This window comes from Vulpes lagopus, chromosome 7 (assembly GCF_018345385.1).
Source record: "Vulpes lagopus strain Blue_001 chromosome 7, ASM1834538v1, whole genome shotgun sequence".
NCBI lineage: Eukaryota > Metazoa > Chordata > Mammalia > Carnivora > Canidae > Vulpes > Vulpes lagopus.
This window is the reverse complement of record NC_054830.1, coordinates 52,315,405-52,330,619: the sequence shown is the minus strand read 5'-3', so window position 1 is coordinate 52,330,619 and position 15,215 is coordinate 52,315,405. Positions and strand designations below refer to the sequence as shown.

Here is a 15,215-nt window from a genome sequence, read left to right as displayed (position 1 = left end):
GTGTGCAGTCCGCTGCCAGGCCGGCTCGCGCAGAAGCAGAAAGCCGGTGGCGCCGCAGGTCGGGAGGAGGAGCGCCGAATGCAGGGCTTCTTTGCCGGGGCCGCCCGAGAGGCTCTTCGTCGCGGGCGTTGGGGCCGCCATCTTAGATGGCGGGAGTGAGACGAGGGCGAGCGTGAGACGGGAAGGCTCTCCTGCCGCTCTCCTCGGGCCCGGAAGAGGGCCAGCTGGCCCGGCTTTGGGGCGTGTGCCCCGAGGCGCGGAGCGCGAGTGCGACGATGCGGGGACTGCCCGGGGCCCCGTCCCCTGGGCTGGGGACGCGCCGAATGTGACCGCCTCCCGCTCCCTCACCCGCCGCGGGGAGGAGGAGCGGACCAGACGCCGCCGCCGGACGACGGGACACGGAGGCGGCTCGGCTCCTTCAGGTGGGCGGCAGGGCCGGGCCCTGGGTGCCGGGGGAGCCAGGCGGCGGGGCCGATGGGGCAGAGTCCGCGGCGTCCAGGCCTGGGCCGCGCTGATGGAGCTTCCCCGCGGCTGCCGGGGGAGCGCCCGGGCCAGGCCGCTGTCACCCCGGGTGGCGCTGGGCGGGCGGGCGCCCTGGGGCCCGGTGTCATGGCCGGCGAGCCGACTTTCCACATCCCCGCTCCAATTTCCTTGCGTTTCGGGGAGACGTGCTAGCGCCACCCTGTACTCGGTGCACATTCCTTATATTTTGGCCATGGGTGAAGCCCGCCCCAGAATTGCCCTGTTATAGGTGTTGTCATTCGGAGGGACTAATTCCTTTTTCTTCTGGGCGCGGAGGGGGTCGCGGTCGCGCATCTGGTCCGAGGCCGTCACTCAAGTGACACCCTTGCAGGGAGGACGAGAAGAATCGGGGACGAGAGGAGGAGGTGGGTCAGTGCCCCACCAACAAAGGCATAGGGGCCTTGCCCTGGGTTTGGGGACTCTGTGGGTCACTGATGAAAGGTTTGGAAGGCGTATCTTGAGGTTTGGCCCTGGGATGCTTTGGAACGAAGACCCAGCGCTGTCTTTTGTGTAAAGTGAGAGCCGCCAGGGCGCTTCGGTTCTGCAGCTGCAGAGGTTCTGCAGAGCTAGTCGATGCCCAGAAAGAGTTTGGACATCAGGAGCGGAGAGGCGGCTGTGTTCATTCATTGTTCTCCTTCCAGAGCTCTCTGGGTGTGCCCTCTGGTATTCATTTCACCGGTGGGAAGCGTGTTAGAAGCCCCTCTGTCTCCTTGGGATGTGACCGGGTTCTAGAGGGTCTAATCTAAGGGACGAATTCAACTCACGTTCATGGAGTATTTCTGCTTGCCTCGTCCTCTGTGGGCCGAGTGGAGGGAACCTGCTCGTCTTTCTTTCCCAAGGCGTGAAAACAATGCACTGTGATAAGGATGGACTTACCGAGCGTAGTGGGAATTTGGAACAGCTAGTTTTGCCTGGGGGAGTCGAGGAAGCCTGAACACTGGAGGGAACTTTTGCGGCCAGTTTTGGACTGACTGATGAGTAAATGCTTACCAGGTGAGGAGGCGGGGAGCGCAGTCTAAGCTGAGGGAGCCGCTGGTACAGAGGCACAGACACGCAAGAGTTGGGATGACTTTGGGGCGCAGCAAGTCATCTAGGGCTCAGGAAGGAAGCGGTGAGGGAGGAGGGTCTAAAAGAAAGGTTGTAAAGGGTCTTTGTTGGGGAGAGTGAACTAGTCGATTTAATTTGGATTATTTTAAATGAATATTCTAATTTTTTCATGGTGATGACTCATTTTCCTCTTGTCTTGATGATGTTGAAGCTGATAGAAATTGAAAAGATTTACTTTGTTGAACTCATTTAAGAACATTTTTGGTAAGTGCTTTATGTCAGATGTTTTGCGCTTACACAGCGGTGAATCACCTGATCTTCATATTCCTAGGTGTTCTAGTAAAATATTTTTCTAAGGTTTTACTTGCTCATCAAAATGTTGACTTTATGCATGTAGTGCACGCTGCTAATACTGTATTTTAAATGGCCGTTGGCAATAAAAACCACACTCCCCAGTCATGTAGGATTTGGGAGATTATATGAAACAGTTGAAAGTATTTTTAATTTATTAAGTATGTTGTATATAGTAAACTTGCTTTGGAATGATTCCGTGGTTTCCAATTTTGTTAATAAAGTCATTAGCTCTATAAGCATAATTTACCCCAAATCGTTGTATTGTTGTGATTAATGCATATGCTAAAGTGCATTTATTTTGGTCTTAACAGACTTCAGTTAGCAGTTCCTGAGTTTTTCTTGGGTTGTGATGATTATATGCCACTGAAGAACGCTAAAATACTTTTGGCTTGTCTTCATCCTTATCACTTCAAGGGCTGTGCTGTTTAAAATGCAACAGAAACATTTGACCCAATTGAACACTGGATACTTGGGAAAATAAACCTGTTAGTGTTTCTGCTGGAAAAGCTTATCTTTTAGGTATGTGGTGTTTGTGATTAAAAATTGTAATGGGGTTGCTTAGCCTTGTTAAAACTTTTGTCAGTAGTTGAAAAGTGTAAGCTTTCAAAGTAGGCTTGAGTGAAATACATTTGAATATATTTTGTGGGATTTGGTTTAGCAGAAGAAAACAGGAAAACAGACTAAGCTGGTTATTTATGATGAAAAGTATCTAAAAGATGAAATGGAGAATGGAACATCAAGTATTGTATTACAACTGCTCTGAAACTAGTTGTGTTTAGTTTAAAACATGCCATTTGTGAAATCCAAAGTAGATGGTTTGCTCAGAACATTAAACAACAACTTCTTGGAAGTTAAATTTGACTTTTCCAGAAGTACTAGGTTACTTATTAAATGGAAAATACAGTTAACAACTCTAAATTACTATTTCAGGTATTTTGTTAGTAGTAGATTATAGTATATTTTAATTTCAGATAAAACTGTTAGTAACCTGCCTAAAAATAGAAAAATGTTACATGAGGGAGCGCTTTTGTTTGCATGTTAGGAACATAATAGGCCATACATAATAATCCTGGTCTTGGGAGGAGCTTGTTAGCCAAACAGCATGCCTTAATGTTGACTTGCAGAAGAGAATTTTAAATATTGCTTTTGAAAGGCAGTGGACTGTGTGACAGTAGGGGGTTTATGAAACCACAAAATCAAGCTTGCAAAGGTTTTTTATTTTTCAAATTGTATAGGTCATGGAAGTCATTTCTTTAAAACTATAGTTGGAAAATTGTTCACCTTGACTAAATTAATTGGAAAACTAAGGAACAGTAGGTTTATTTAGGATAAAGTTATATAGAGTTTGAGGTTGTCATACTTTGTGTGTATGTGTTTATGTGTATGGACGGTTAAGAATTCCTATTTGCTAAACTGATTAGGTGCTAAATGTAACGCTAGATTTTTTTTTTTTTTTTAAGATTTTATTTATTTATTCATGAGAGACACACAGAGACAGAGACATAGGTAAAGACCTGCAGGGAACCTGATGTGGGACTGGATCCCAGGACCTGGGAGCCAAAGGCAGATGCTCAACCACTGAGCCACCCAGGTGTCCCAATACTAGATGTTTGTGTTACACTTTAGTTGGTATTTCTGGTGTAGGGCTTAACTACCTTGCCTGTCATCTCTCATTATGGTAATGACTGGGTATTTTATCCTTGCCTTAAAAGGTGGAATAAAAATTCCTTGCTTTCATATTAAGATTTTCATCTTTTATTTTTCAGTGGTTGAATCATTTCATCCCTCCATTTCTCCCAGAATACTTGTATAGCTTTCAATGATTTTAGTGGTTAGCTGTAGATCTTTTAGCCTTTTTTCTAAAATTGCTTCTAAAATCTCAGTTTAACCAAGGAAAATGTCAAGTGGGTGTTGTTTCTTTGTTATTGGTTTTGGCCCAGGCTATCTGAAGTCTCTTTGGCAAATCACTCACAAAGTGTGTTAATTGCTTCACATTCCAATCAGTGTACATAGTTTTTCTTGAGGAACACTTGACACATAGTTTTATTTTTAGATCAGATTCTAAGGGATCTTAAGGGGTGAGGATTAACAATCCTAAAGCTAGTTTCGAATTTGAAAATCCTTGTGATTTTGAAATTGTTGGCATTTTTGGTTAATGAATGGGAAGCAGTAGGCAACAATAATCAATGTTTTAAGGGACCCAGTGTGTTTAAATGCTGGTGAGACCTTGTGGACTTTACTGGTGGACTTGCCTCACTTTTATCTGTTCTTCTTTCTACCTGTTGGATTCCATTTATTGTCATATAGTAACAAGCATAAGTGCATTTTTACTGTTGGAATCAAGGTCTTCTATTTATTTTCTTCCATCCTGCTACAGAAAGCAAAAGTAGAAAAAAAAAAAAAAAGAAAGCAAAAGTAGTCTGATTTCTTTGAAGCTACTAGGCAACACATTTGGACAGTGTTTAGTTTTTTCCATCCGTGTACATTGCTGATGGAAGAGTCAGGCTAGTTAACATTTAACTATGTTAATATGTCTGTAAAATTATGAGTTTTTATTTCTCATTTCTTTCTTTCTTTCTTTCTTTCTTTTTTTAAAGATTTTATTTATTCATGAGAGACAGAGAGAGAGAGAGAGAGAGAGAGGCAGAGACACAGGCAGAGGGAGAAGCAGGCTGCATTCAGGGAGCCTGATGTGGGACTCGATTCCAGAACTCCAAGATCACGCCCTGACCCAAAGACAAATGCTCAACCACTGAGCCACCCAGGTGCCCCGTGAGCCAGTTACTTAAAGACACTAGCTGTGTATCTTTCAGTAAAGTCTTAGATGGCAAGTAGGTTCAGGCTAGTATGCTTGGTACAGGGTGAACGAAGCAAGTTCCTGCCTTCAAAGACCTTATCTAATGAGGAGAGATTGACACAATTTCCTTACTTTTATCTGTTCCTCTTTTAAGAGCTGTTTTGAACACTATTTTCTAAATATCATCTGATCTTTTTCTCCTTTTCTCATTATTTTGTTTCCTTCCTCGAGCCCCACCTTAAAGCTTCACTTTGCATTTATTTTTCGTATAGCCTTTATCATGTAATCATTTGTGAGTTTACCATCCTGTTGATTGTAAACTGAAATTAATGCTTTCTACTCCATATGCAGTTCCTTCCTATTTATTGATATTTGTAAAAAACTTTCCCTTTGAGAGGCTGAGGGACCAGGCTTGTGTGCGTCAGTGAAAGTGTTGAGTCTATATTCCAACACTTAGTATTAAGACTAAGTTTTATTAGACCTTTTATTTAAACTTAAATGTTTTCTTTTTTGGTACTATGCACTATAGATTTTATATGTATATATTGTGACGCCTATTAAAGTATTTGTTTACTCCTTTTCCTAGAAGATTGTATCTTAGTCACTTTTGACTACCCAGAGTTTAGCATAATGGCTGACACCTGATTGCAGCCAAGCTGTTGAATGTAAGATGCTAAAGAGTATTTATTGAATTTAATTTTTTGTGTAGGTACCCTACAATTCTGGCTAGTTCCTTAAAAGTAGGGCATATCTTATTCTTGTTTATAAATCTCCAATTCTTAAAGCTTTGTCTTGATTATATAACAATTATTAACTAACTGAATGAGTGGAGATTCAGAGGTTAATCACCTGTGGACTTAGTTCCTTCCTACTGTTCATCACAAATACACAGATGCTTACTATTAAGAGGATATGCTTACTAACTTAGCACTTTGGTGTGTGTGTGTGTGTGTGTGTGTGTTTTAAAGATTTTATTTATTTATTCATGATAGACACACACACACACACACAGGCAGAGACACAGGCAGAGGGAGAAGCAGGGTCCACACAGGGAGCCCGATGTGCGGGACCCGATCCCGGGACCCCAGGATCATGCCTTGGGCCGAAGGCAGGCGTTAAACTGCTGAGCCACCCAGGGATACCCCAACTTAGAACTTTGTAACTTAGGATATCTTTTGAACAAGACCTTGCTTAGCTTCCCCTTCTATAGGGCATTATTTGTAGAGTGCTCTGGGCTCTCACTGCTAGCTCCTTGAGGACTTTTGCCTTCTTTAACAGCTCCCTGCTTCGTTGGCTCAAGCACTCTTGTCATGCTGGCTATTTCCTTCTGCATTCATAGGCTTTATACATGGAAGAGAATTTTAACCAGAGAGAATGTGAGGGGATATATGATATTCTACCTTCCTTCAAGTTAGTCTGGACTGGAATTAGAGTGCAGTTGTGAATTCTGAATCGTGAGAGTAGAGATCATGACCTTCATGATTCGTATTTAGCTGACAATATGAAATGGGCCCCTTAGGCTTTTTGGGGGGAGTGTGGGTAGGTAAACTATACATAAAACTTACCATTTTAACAATATTTGAGTATACTGTTCATTGGCAGTAAGTACATTCACGGCATTGTGCAACCATCACCACTCTATTTCCGTAACATTTTCATCATCCCAGGCAGAATCCTGTACCCCTTGAATGGAACTCCAATCCTTCTCATTTATTTCTGGTAAATTCTACTTTCTCTCTATGAATTTGCTTATTCCAAGTACCTCACATAAGGGAAAATCATACAGAATTTGTGATATTGCATCGGGCTTATTTTACTTAATGTGTTTCCAAGGTCCATCCATTTTGTAACATATATCAAAACTTAATTCCTTTTTATGAATGAATAATATTCTGTGGGTGTGTGTGTAAAATATTTTGTTTATCCATTCATCTGATGGATTTTTGGGTTGCTTCTACCTTTTGGCTGTTGTGAATAATGCTACTATGAATATTGGTTTACAAGTATCTTTTTGAGTCTCTACATTCAATTCTTGAGTGTATGCCTTGGCGTAGAATTTGTGTATCATATAATAATTTGGTTTTAACTCTTTGAGGAACTGCCAAACTATTTTCCAGAGCAACTGCATCATTTTACATTTCCACCAAGAATACATGAGGGTTCTAGTTTCTTCACATTCTTGTCAACACTTGCTATTTTCCATATTTTGATAACTATCCTAATGGATGTGAAGTGGTGCTAGGCTTTTTTCTTACTGCTAAATCTAATGAGCAAACAAGAGACTGAAAAGTTGGCTATATTTGTATGTTTTTTTTTTACCCTTATAAATGTATTTGTACATAATGTTCTTTAAATAGATATCACACAACTAGTGACTCATCTTTTTTGAAAAGAATAAACTTTTTTAAAAAGATTTTTATTTATTTATTCACGAGAGACACAAGAGAGAAGCAGAGACATAGGCAGAGGGAGAAGCAGACTCCCTGTGGGTAGCCTGATGGAGGACTCACAATCCAGGACCCTGAGATCCTGCCCTGTGCCGAATACAGACGTTTAACTGCTGAGCCAACCAGGCGTCCCAGTGTAGTTACCTTCTTAATACCTTATATCCTTTAATCTAAAATGTTTTCTGTGAACCAGTGAAAGATGATTTTAGTTTATCCTGTGTGAAAAGATCTATTAAGTGGAAGAAAAGATTGGATACATATGTCCATAAATGTTGGCAAGGGCCATCTATAGGTGGTTATTTTTTGTATTTTTTCATATTTTTCAGACCCTCCCCCCCATGAACATGTATTATGTAAATAGTGGTTTTTGTTTTTATTTTGTTTTGTTTTTTTTTTAGATTTATATATTTTTTATTTTATTTTTTTATGATAGAGAGAGAGAGAGAGGCAGAGACACAGGCAGAGGGAGAAGCAGGCTCCATGCACTGGGAGCCCGACGTGGGATTTGATCCCGGGTCTCCAGGATCGCGCCCTGGGCCAAAGGCAGGCGCCAAACTGCTGCGCCACCCAGGGATCCCAGATTTATGTATTTTTTAGAGCACTTATGTGTGAGCACAGGGTGGGAGGGGTAGAGGGAGAGAGAGAATCAGCAGCAGACTGCTTGCTGAGTACAGAGCCCCACGGGGCGCTCAATTCCAGGACTCTGAGATCATGACCTTAGCCAAAAATCAGGGGTTGGCTGCTTAACAGACTGAGCCATGAGATGCCACTGTGATTAGTGTATCTTTTAAGAAACTAATTGGAAAATATAAATTGTAATTAAAAGAGTATGTATTATGTACATATGACATCTGTATGGGATTATAAGCCTGAAGAAAATACCAATAATAATAGATTGTTAACATAGGTTACTTGGTGGGGTTAGATGGGGGAAGATAGGGAAGGGTAAAGCAAACATTTTTAAAAGGATTTTAAAAACATGTAGGATGCTATAGAAAAAAAAAGCAGAGTAAGAGTTTTAGAGGGTATTGAATGGGGAGGAGTGCTATTTATATAGTGTTTGTAAATCATTAAATATGAAGATTTAAAATAAAAAGAAAAGTTGTATAAAAAGTAAAAGACTAGGGGATCCCTGGGTGGCTCAGCGGTTTAGCGCCTGCCTTTTTGGCCCAGGGTGTGATCCTGGAGTCCCGGGTTCAAGTCCCACGTCGGGCTCCTGGCATGGAGCCTGCTTCTCTCTCTCCTCCTGTGTCTCTGCCCCCCCCCCATGTCTATCATAAATAAATAAATAAATCTTTAAAGAAAAAAGGTAAAAGACTATACTATTCTTCATCAGACTTGTTTCCAAGCTTTTCCTGTACTCTTATTCCCTGGATATTCTTTGGCTTTTGTTTTACCTCTGTATCATCTGTTAAAATGCTACCCCTTCTAGTTCAAGTACTATAATGAAGTCATCCTTGACTGTCCACCTCTTTCTTCACTCAAGCTAGAAGTGACCTTTCCACACTTCAATTTCAGAATTTTCTTAAGGGGCACCTGGATAGCACAGTGGCTTGAGTGACCTGCTGTTGGTTTTGGCTTAGGTTGTGATCCTCAGGATCCTGAGATTGAGTTCAGAGAGGAGTCTGTTTCACATTCCCTCTCCCTCGGCCCCTCCTGCTCATGCTGTCTATCAAAGAAATCTTAAAAAACAAAACAAAACAAGCTCACCCCCCTCCCAAAAGGCTGCCACATTTTGTTGTAGAGGAGTGCCTGTTACCCTGAAAGTTCTTAGCACAATGCCTAGCATATAGTTAGTCTTTGGTAAATGATGGTTCTTTTCTTCTACATTAAAAACTTCTGGAAGGCAAGGGGCAATGTCTTTCTGAATTTTATATTCTTCAAAGCTGCTAATAGTTGAAAGTAGATTCTTAGAAATTGTTGAATGAATAGTGCTCCTTATTCTTTTTTTTCCCTCTCAGTTCTGTGCCTGGTTGCAGTATATACAGAAGCATCTGATTCCTTCGATTATATATTAATATTTTTATTTGGTAGATGGTGATTCATGAAAAAGGGTTAGGATAAATATTGTAATTATATCTTTTCTCCATTAGTATTTTATTCAGATATTTGAACACCTAATTTTATGTAAGATGTACTATACTGGGTGATGGAGTATGACAAGATGTAGCAAATACACATAGTTCTTTTCCTTAAGGCATTCATACTTTGGTATATAATTACATAGGTTACATTTTCACATTTTGTTTTTTTAATCCTTGTTTTCCAAGTAGTTGGGTATAATTTAGAGCTTTAATGAATTAATGGTCTAATTATGGGGGAAACTTGTGTGCATGTCCTTTTTTTTTTTTTTTTTTTTAAGATTTTGTTTATTTTTTTCATAAGAGACACACACACAGAGAGGCACAGACACAAGCAGAGGGAGAAGCAGGCTCCGTTCCATGCAGAGAGCCTGACGCAGGACTCGATCCTGGGTCCCCAGGACCACACCCTGGGCTGAAGGCGGCGCTAAACCCCTGGGCCATCCGGACTGCCCTCATGTCCTTGTTTTAAGAAAATTATTCTTGAAAACTTGGTTTAAAATATACTGAAAAAAAAAAATACTATCAATTTTTACAGGTGCCGCCTTATAATTCTTAAAAGCTCTTCAAGCAAGGAAGGTGGATACCTTTGGCAGTACCACTGAAGACTAAGGAAATCTTTATTATATGAGAGCCATTGACTCTGGAAGGAATTATAGGAGATTTGACTGACTCAGATGGTTACTTCTTGAAATTGTTCTGCCAAGTTGTAAACCTAAAGGAATACCTCCCATCTCGAGGACAAATTCCAGTGTCTGCCTGTGCCAGTTTGCAGAATAGTGGATTTATTTATTTTTTATCTCATGTCTCTTTTTGAAAGATTTTATTTGTTCATGAGAGAGAGAGAGGCAGAGACATAGGCAGAGGTAGAAGGAGGCTTCCTGCAGGGAGCCTGATGCAGGACTTGATTCCATGACCCGGGGATCATGACCTGAGCCAAAGGCAGATGCTCAACCACTGAGCCACTGATGCATCCCTATATTTTATATCTTTATTCTTGAGGAAAGCAAAATGCTATCTTTTCAGTTACCTGTTGATTATGCAAGATTTGCCACTAAAATTCATGCTTTTTATGTGGAATATAGGGTTGCCTGGCTGGCTTGGTTGGTAGAGCATGCAACACTTGACCTTGGGGTTATGCGTTAAGCCCCACATTGGGCATAGAGCTTCAATTTCAAAAAAATTATAAATAAATAATTTAGTGGTACAAGGTTAATTAAGTCTGTGTGTCCAGGTATTAGGGTAAAATATCTGGGTGTTTTTTGTTTCCCTTCCTTCCCCTTTGACTATGCAGACATCTTATTACCTCATTATTACATGGCCATCAGAATGATTATCCTTAAACCAGATTTTATTTGTGCGTTGTATATTTTGGTACTTTTGTTAATGGTGTACTTTGTAAATGAGTGTGTTCATTTTAGAATTAGCAGTCACTGTCTAAATAAAGAAAGTGACAGGTTTGGAGATGAGAAGTAAAACTTGGGCTTAAAAAGTGTTAAAAACAAAGTGACTTAAATTAAAAATAATGAAAAACTGATTTGTAGCAAGAGTTAAAAATGAAATTGTTCCCAGAGGTCTTTTACTGTGGGGCTGATTGCTTTAACATATTGTTTTGAGCTAGCTGATTTTTAACTTGTATTTTTATACCAATTACCTTTTAAAAAGTTAGAGTCCTTTCTAAATTTGGGCAGCCCTGGCTTGCTAACTTTTAGAAGGGTAAAGTGTCACATTTCCTCATGTGCTTTTATGCTGCCCAGTCATCTGATGAAGTTGCCAGTTTGTGGTCAGAAATTGAGAAAGAGGAGTGAGGAAACTCAAAATATTGACACACACACCACCTTGCAGTGCATCAAAGTGCCCTTTTGGACTGGTTGGAAAACTGTAACCTAAGCCTTTTCCAAACTAGACATATGATTATTTCCTAGCTTGGATGAGATGACATTTGAGTTTTTAAGTGTTTGAGCATGTCTGTCAGCAGAAACTTTCTGTGTGAGGGTGATTTTTTTTTTTCAGCGTTGTGTGACCAATTGAATTAAAACAACACTAAAGGAAGCTTGGGGAAATCATGAAAAAAAATTGATCACCTGATCTCTCAGGTGGAGCAAGACTGGACTGAAGAAAGGAGTGAACTTAAAGGAAAATGAATAGTGAAGTTGCGTTATAAGCACTTTAAAATATGAGTATTCAATTATGTTTTCGCTCTGCCAAAAAAATTAAAAGTTTTTTTAATACTGCAGGCAATTTCAGCCACCATTACTCATACTGAGTATATGTTGTGAGATTTTGATTGCATTTGAAAAAAGTGATCTATTCTTTTGTTATTTTCAATTCACACAACCTTTTAGTTTGACTGTGGTGCAGTAACTTTCTAAAGATACATTAAAAAAAAAAAAGCTATTATAAATAATAGCTTACCTTAGTAGGCTACTACCTTGCTGTGTTCTTTTAAGAGCTGACCTTAATTCATTTAATCTTCCAACAGTCTGATGATATAGGTAAAATATGATCTTTATTTTAAAGAGGAAGAAAGACCTGGAGTAAATACTCTAAATATAGGCCATCTACTTAAGGAGAGATTAAAGGGATTTTGTAGGGTAATTTTGATTCTATCCTAAACCCTATTTTCACTCTAGAATTTAACCCCTATGTATGATGCAGACTTAGTGTTTTTGTAAGAATTCTGGGAATGCCTTCAACTTCATAATTTCCTTTATGATCCATGGTAGTTTTATTTCCTTCTTACAGGCCTTATACTATTGACCCCACCTAATCCCCATATTTCTTTTTAAACTAAATTCTGAAGGTAACTGAAGGCAGGGATCCAAGTTTTTTTTTTTTTTTTTTTTTTTTAATTTAAAGATCTTATTTATTTATTCATGAGAGACCTAGACAGAGAGAGACACACCCAGGCAGAGAGAGAACCAGACTCCAGGCAGGGAGCCCGACAACAAGGCGGAACTCGATCCCAGGACTCCAGGACCACGCCCTGGGCTGAAAGCAGGCGCCAAACTGCTGAGCCACCCAGGGATCCCCTGGGATCCAAGTTTTAAACTGATTTGCCTCTCCCAAGCCCTCATTTTCCATAGAACCCTCAGAGATAGCCCCTTTGAAGAGTTTTTTTTGATCAACTTTCATTGACTTAAGTGGAAATACTTACTTCCATTATTATTTTTTCTCTGTAAGATGATAATCAATTGGTGTAATACTTTATATGTGAGAACTTTTCTTCGATATTTGATTTAGGGATTTAGTTTAATACTAAATCAAAAAATTCTTCTTTCTAAAATGTTTTCACTAATCAATGTTTCATAAACTTTTAAGAAACATCGTTATCACTTGTTTATGTGTAAAGTGTATCCAGTATATATGCAAGCACTTCGGGTGAGGATTGTGAGCCTACACGGAAGCCTTTAAAACTTGGAGTGATTAGGGGTACTCCCTTGATGTTTTATCTTAAACATTTAACATTTAATGGAGGGACTTCTCTTTTTGAAAGTTTTCTCTGCAAATTTTGCTAATTCTTATGAGAGTGTTTAGAATGCTTGGAATTTTAGAGGTGTCTGGGTGGCTCAGTCAGTTGAGTTTCTGACTCCTGATTTTGGCTCAGATCATGATCTGAGGGTCAGGAGATGAAGATTGAGCCCCAGGTCAGCCTCCATGCTGGATGTGCAGACTGCTTCAGATTCTCTCTCTCCTTCTGCCCTTCCCCCTGCTCGTACTCTTTCTCTCAATAAATAAATAAATGTATAAAATCTTAAAAAAAAAAAGATGCTTGGAATTTTATATGATAGATAATGCTATTAGTCTTTAAAAACTATGAACTACTTTATTTCTTTGTTACCGTTTTTCCTACCTTAAATTCCCAGTCTATTTTCTTTCTTTCTTTTTTTTTTAATTTATGATAGTCACAGAGAGAGAGAGAGAGAGAGAGAGAGGCAGAGACACAGGCAGAGGGAGAAGCAGAGGGAGAAGCAGGCTCCATGCACCGGGAGCCTGATGTGGGATTCCATCCTGGGTCTCCAGGATCACGCCCTGGGCCAAAAGCAGGCGCCAAACCGCTGCGCCCCCCAGGGATCCCTCTTTTTTTTTTTTTTTTTTTTTTAAAGATTTTATTTACTTATTCATAGAGAGAGGCAGAGACACAGGCAGAGGGAGAAGCAGGCTCCATGTAGGAGGCCCGATGTGGGACTCCATCCCTGGTCTCCAGGATAACACCCTAGGCTGTAGGCAACACCAAACTGCTGCGCCACCGGGGCTGCCCCCCAGTCTATTTTCTGATTTTATGATTTATCAGAAATGATACTTAAGTGTTAGATACTTGAATTAGTTTACTAGTTAAAATATAAACCGACATATACTTCAAATACAGCTATGTAACTATATAGTGTTAATAGAGCTGCTATTACCCATATTTTACTTAAAGAGCAGTGAGTTAGGATATTTTATATTTTTCTTAAGCATTAAGTCACTATAAGTTATACATGGCATTTGGCTTATTTTCTCTTTGATATTAAATCTTATTTGTCCTATCCTGGTAAAGAAAAAATAACCTTTTGAGGAAATGATAAATCGAAGCAGAGACTATTTTCCAATAAGTGGTATTGGTTAATTGTAAGTAATTTAGCAGTGTGTTGATGTCATGTACAAGTCCAAGTACAAGATAGACTAATGGGTAAAGTATCCAGAATTGCCCCATGCAGGCTCTACATAGGATTTCTGGGAATATAGAGACACGTTGCAAAGCACAAATGAATAAGATAGTGTATAGTTAATGTTTTTTTTTTTTTAAAGATTTTATTTATTTGAGAGAGTGATAGAGCAAGCATGAACAAGGTGTTGGGGGGATGGGCAGAGGGAGAGGGAGAAGCAGACTCCCCTTTGAGCAGGGAGCTGATGCAGGGCTTGATCCCAGGACCCTGGGATCATGACCTGAGTCAAAGGCAGATGCTTAACCACCTGAGCCACCCAGGCACCCCTATAGTTAATGTTATTCTAGTAATGTGAAAGCTAAACAGACTCTTTCATAGTTAGTTGATCTGTACTTTGGACCTTGGGGTTTAATATTTGAGTACAGTATACCATAGTGGTTAAGAGCTTTAGGTTTTCAATTTAGAAAAACCTAGGCTGGAGGTTTTTAAAGGCTATTGGGCAGAGTTTTTGATTATTATAATCAGTAGAACCACCATTGCTTGTATAATGAGTGATAATGGGTAACATTTTCTATCTCAGGCTAACACTATGTGCTTCTCATATATTATTTAACATTAGCATGTTATAAAACATGCCAAGTAGAGGGGAAAGAAATACAAGTAAATCTTCAATTTAGATGTCAGTGAGTAACAGGCTATTTAAAAATATAGACATCTCAAAAAATAAATAAATAAATAAAGGTGGGATGCCTGGGTGGCTTGGTGTTTGAGCATCTGCCTTTGGCTCAGGGCATTAAATTCTTTCAAAAAAACAATAAATAAATTGTGTTATATAAGGCATGGTATGTATTTTCCTGTCTTCCACATACAGATCTGATGTATTCTTTTTTATTTATGTTTTTAAAGATTTCATTTATTTATTCATGAGAGACACAGAGAGAGAGGGAGAGGGAGAAGCAGGCTCCATGCAAGGAGCCTGATGTGGGACTCGATCCCGGAACTCCGGGATCATGCCCTGAGCCGAAGGCAGGCACTCAACTGTTGAGCCACCCACGCGTCCCTGATGCATTCTTTAGAAACAATATTTATTTCAAAGTAGTATAGTAACATCAAGTATTTTTTTATTTTATTTTTTTAATTTTTTAGAGATTTTATTTATTTGAGGGGGGCGGGTGTGCGTCAAGGGTGTGTGCACATGAGTCGAGGAGGGGTGGAGGGAGAAGGAGAAGCAGAAGCAGACTCCCTGCTGAGCAGGGAGCCCAACACAACACAGGGCTCAATCCCAGGACCTTGAGATAATGACCTGAGCTGAAGGTGG

The 15,215-nt window shown here is 40.1% G+C and overlaps 1 protein-coding gene across 3 annotated transcripts in view; it reads left to right on the top strand.

Moving 5' to 3' along the window:
* Window positions 1–284: 284 nt before the first annotated feature.
* RAF1 (Raf-1 proto-oncogene, serine/threonine kinase) overlaps window positions 285–15,215 on the top strand; it is a 79,601-nt gene continuing 64,670 nt past the window's right edge. Inside the window, exons 1-2 of one of the 3 annotated variants that reach the window (XM_041760533.1) lie at window positions 285–422; window positions 2,338–2,442. The gene's annotated coding sequence lies outside the window, so the exon portion shown is untranslated. Of the gene's footprint in view, window positions 423–2,329; window positions 2,443–15,215 lie in introns of those variants that run through there. The other 2 variants (XM_041760532.1, XM_041760534.1) reach the window with 2 other exon arrangements.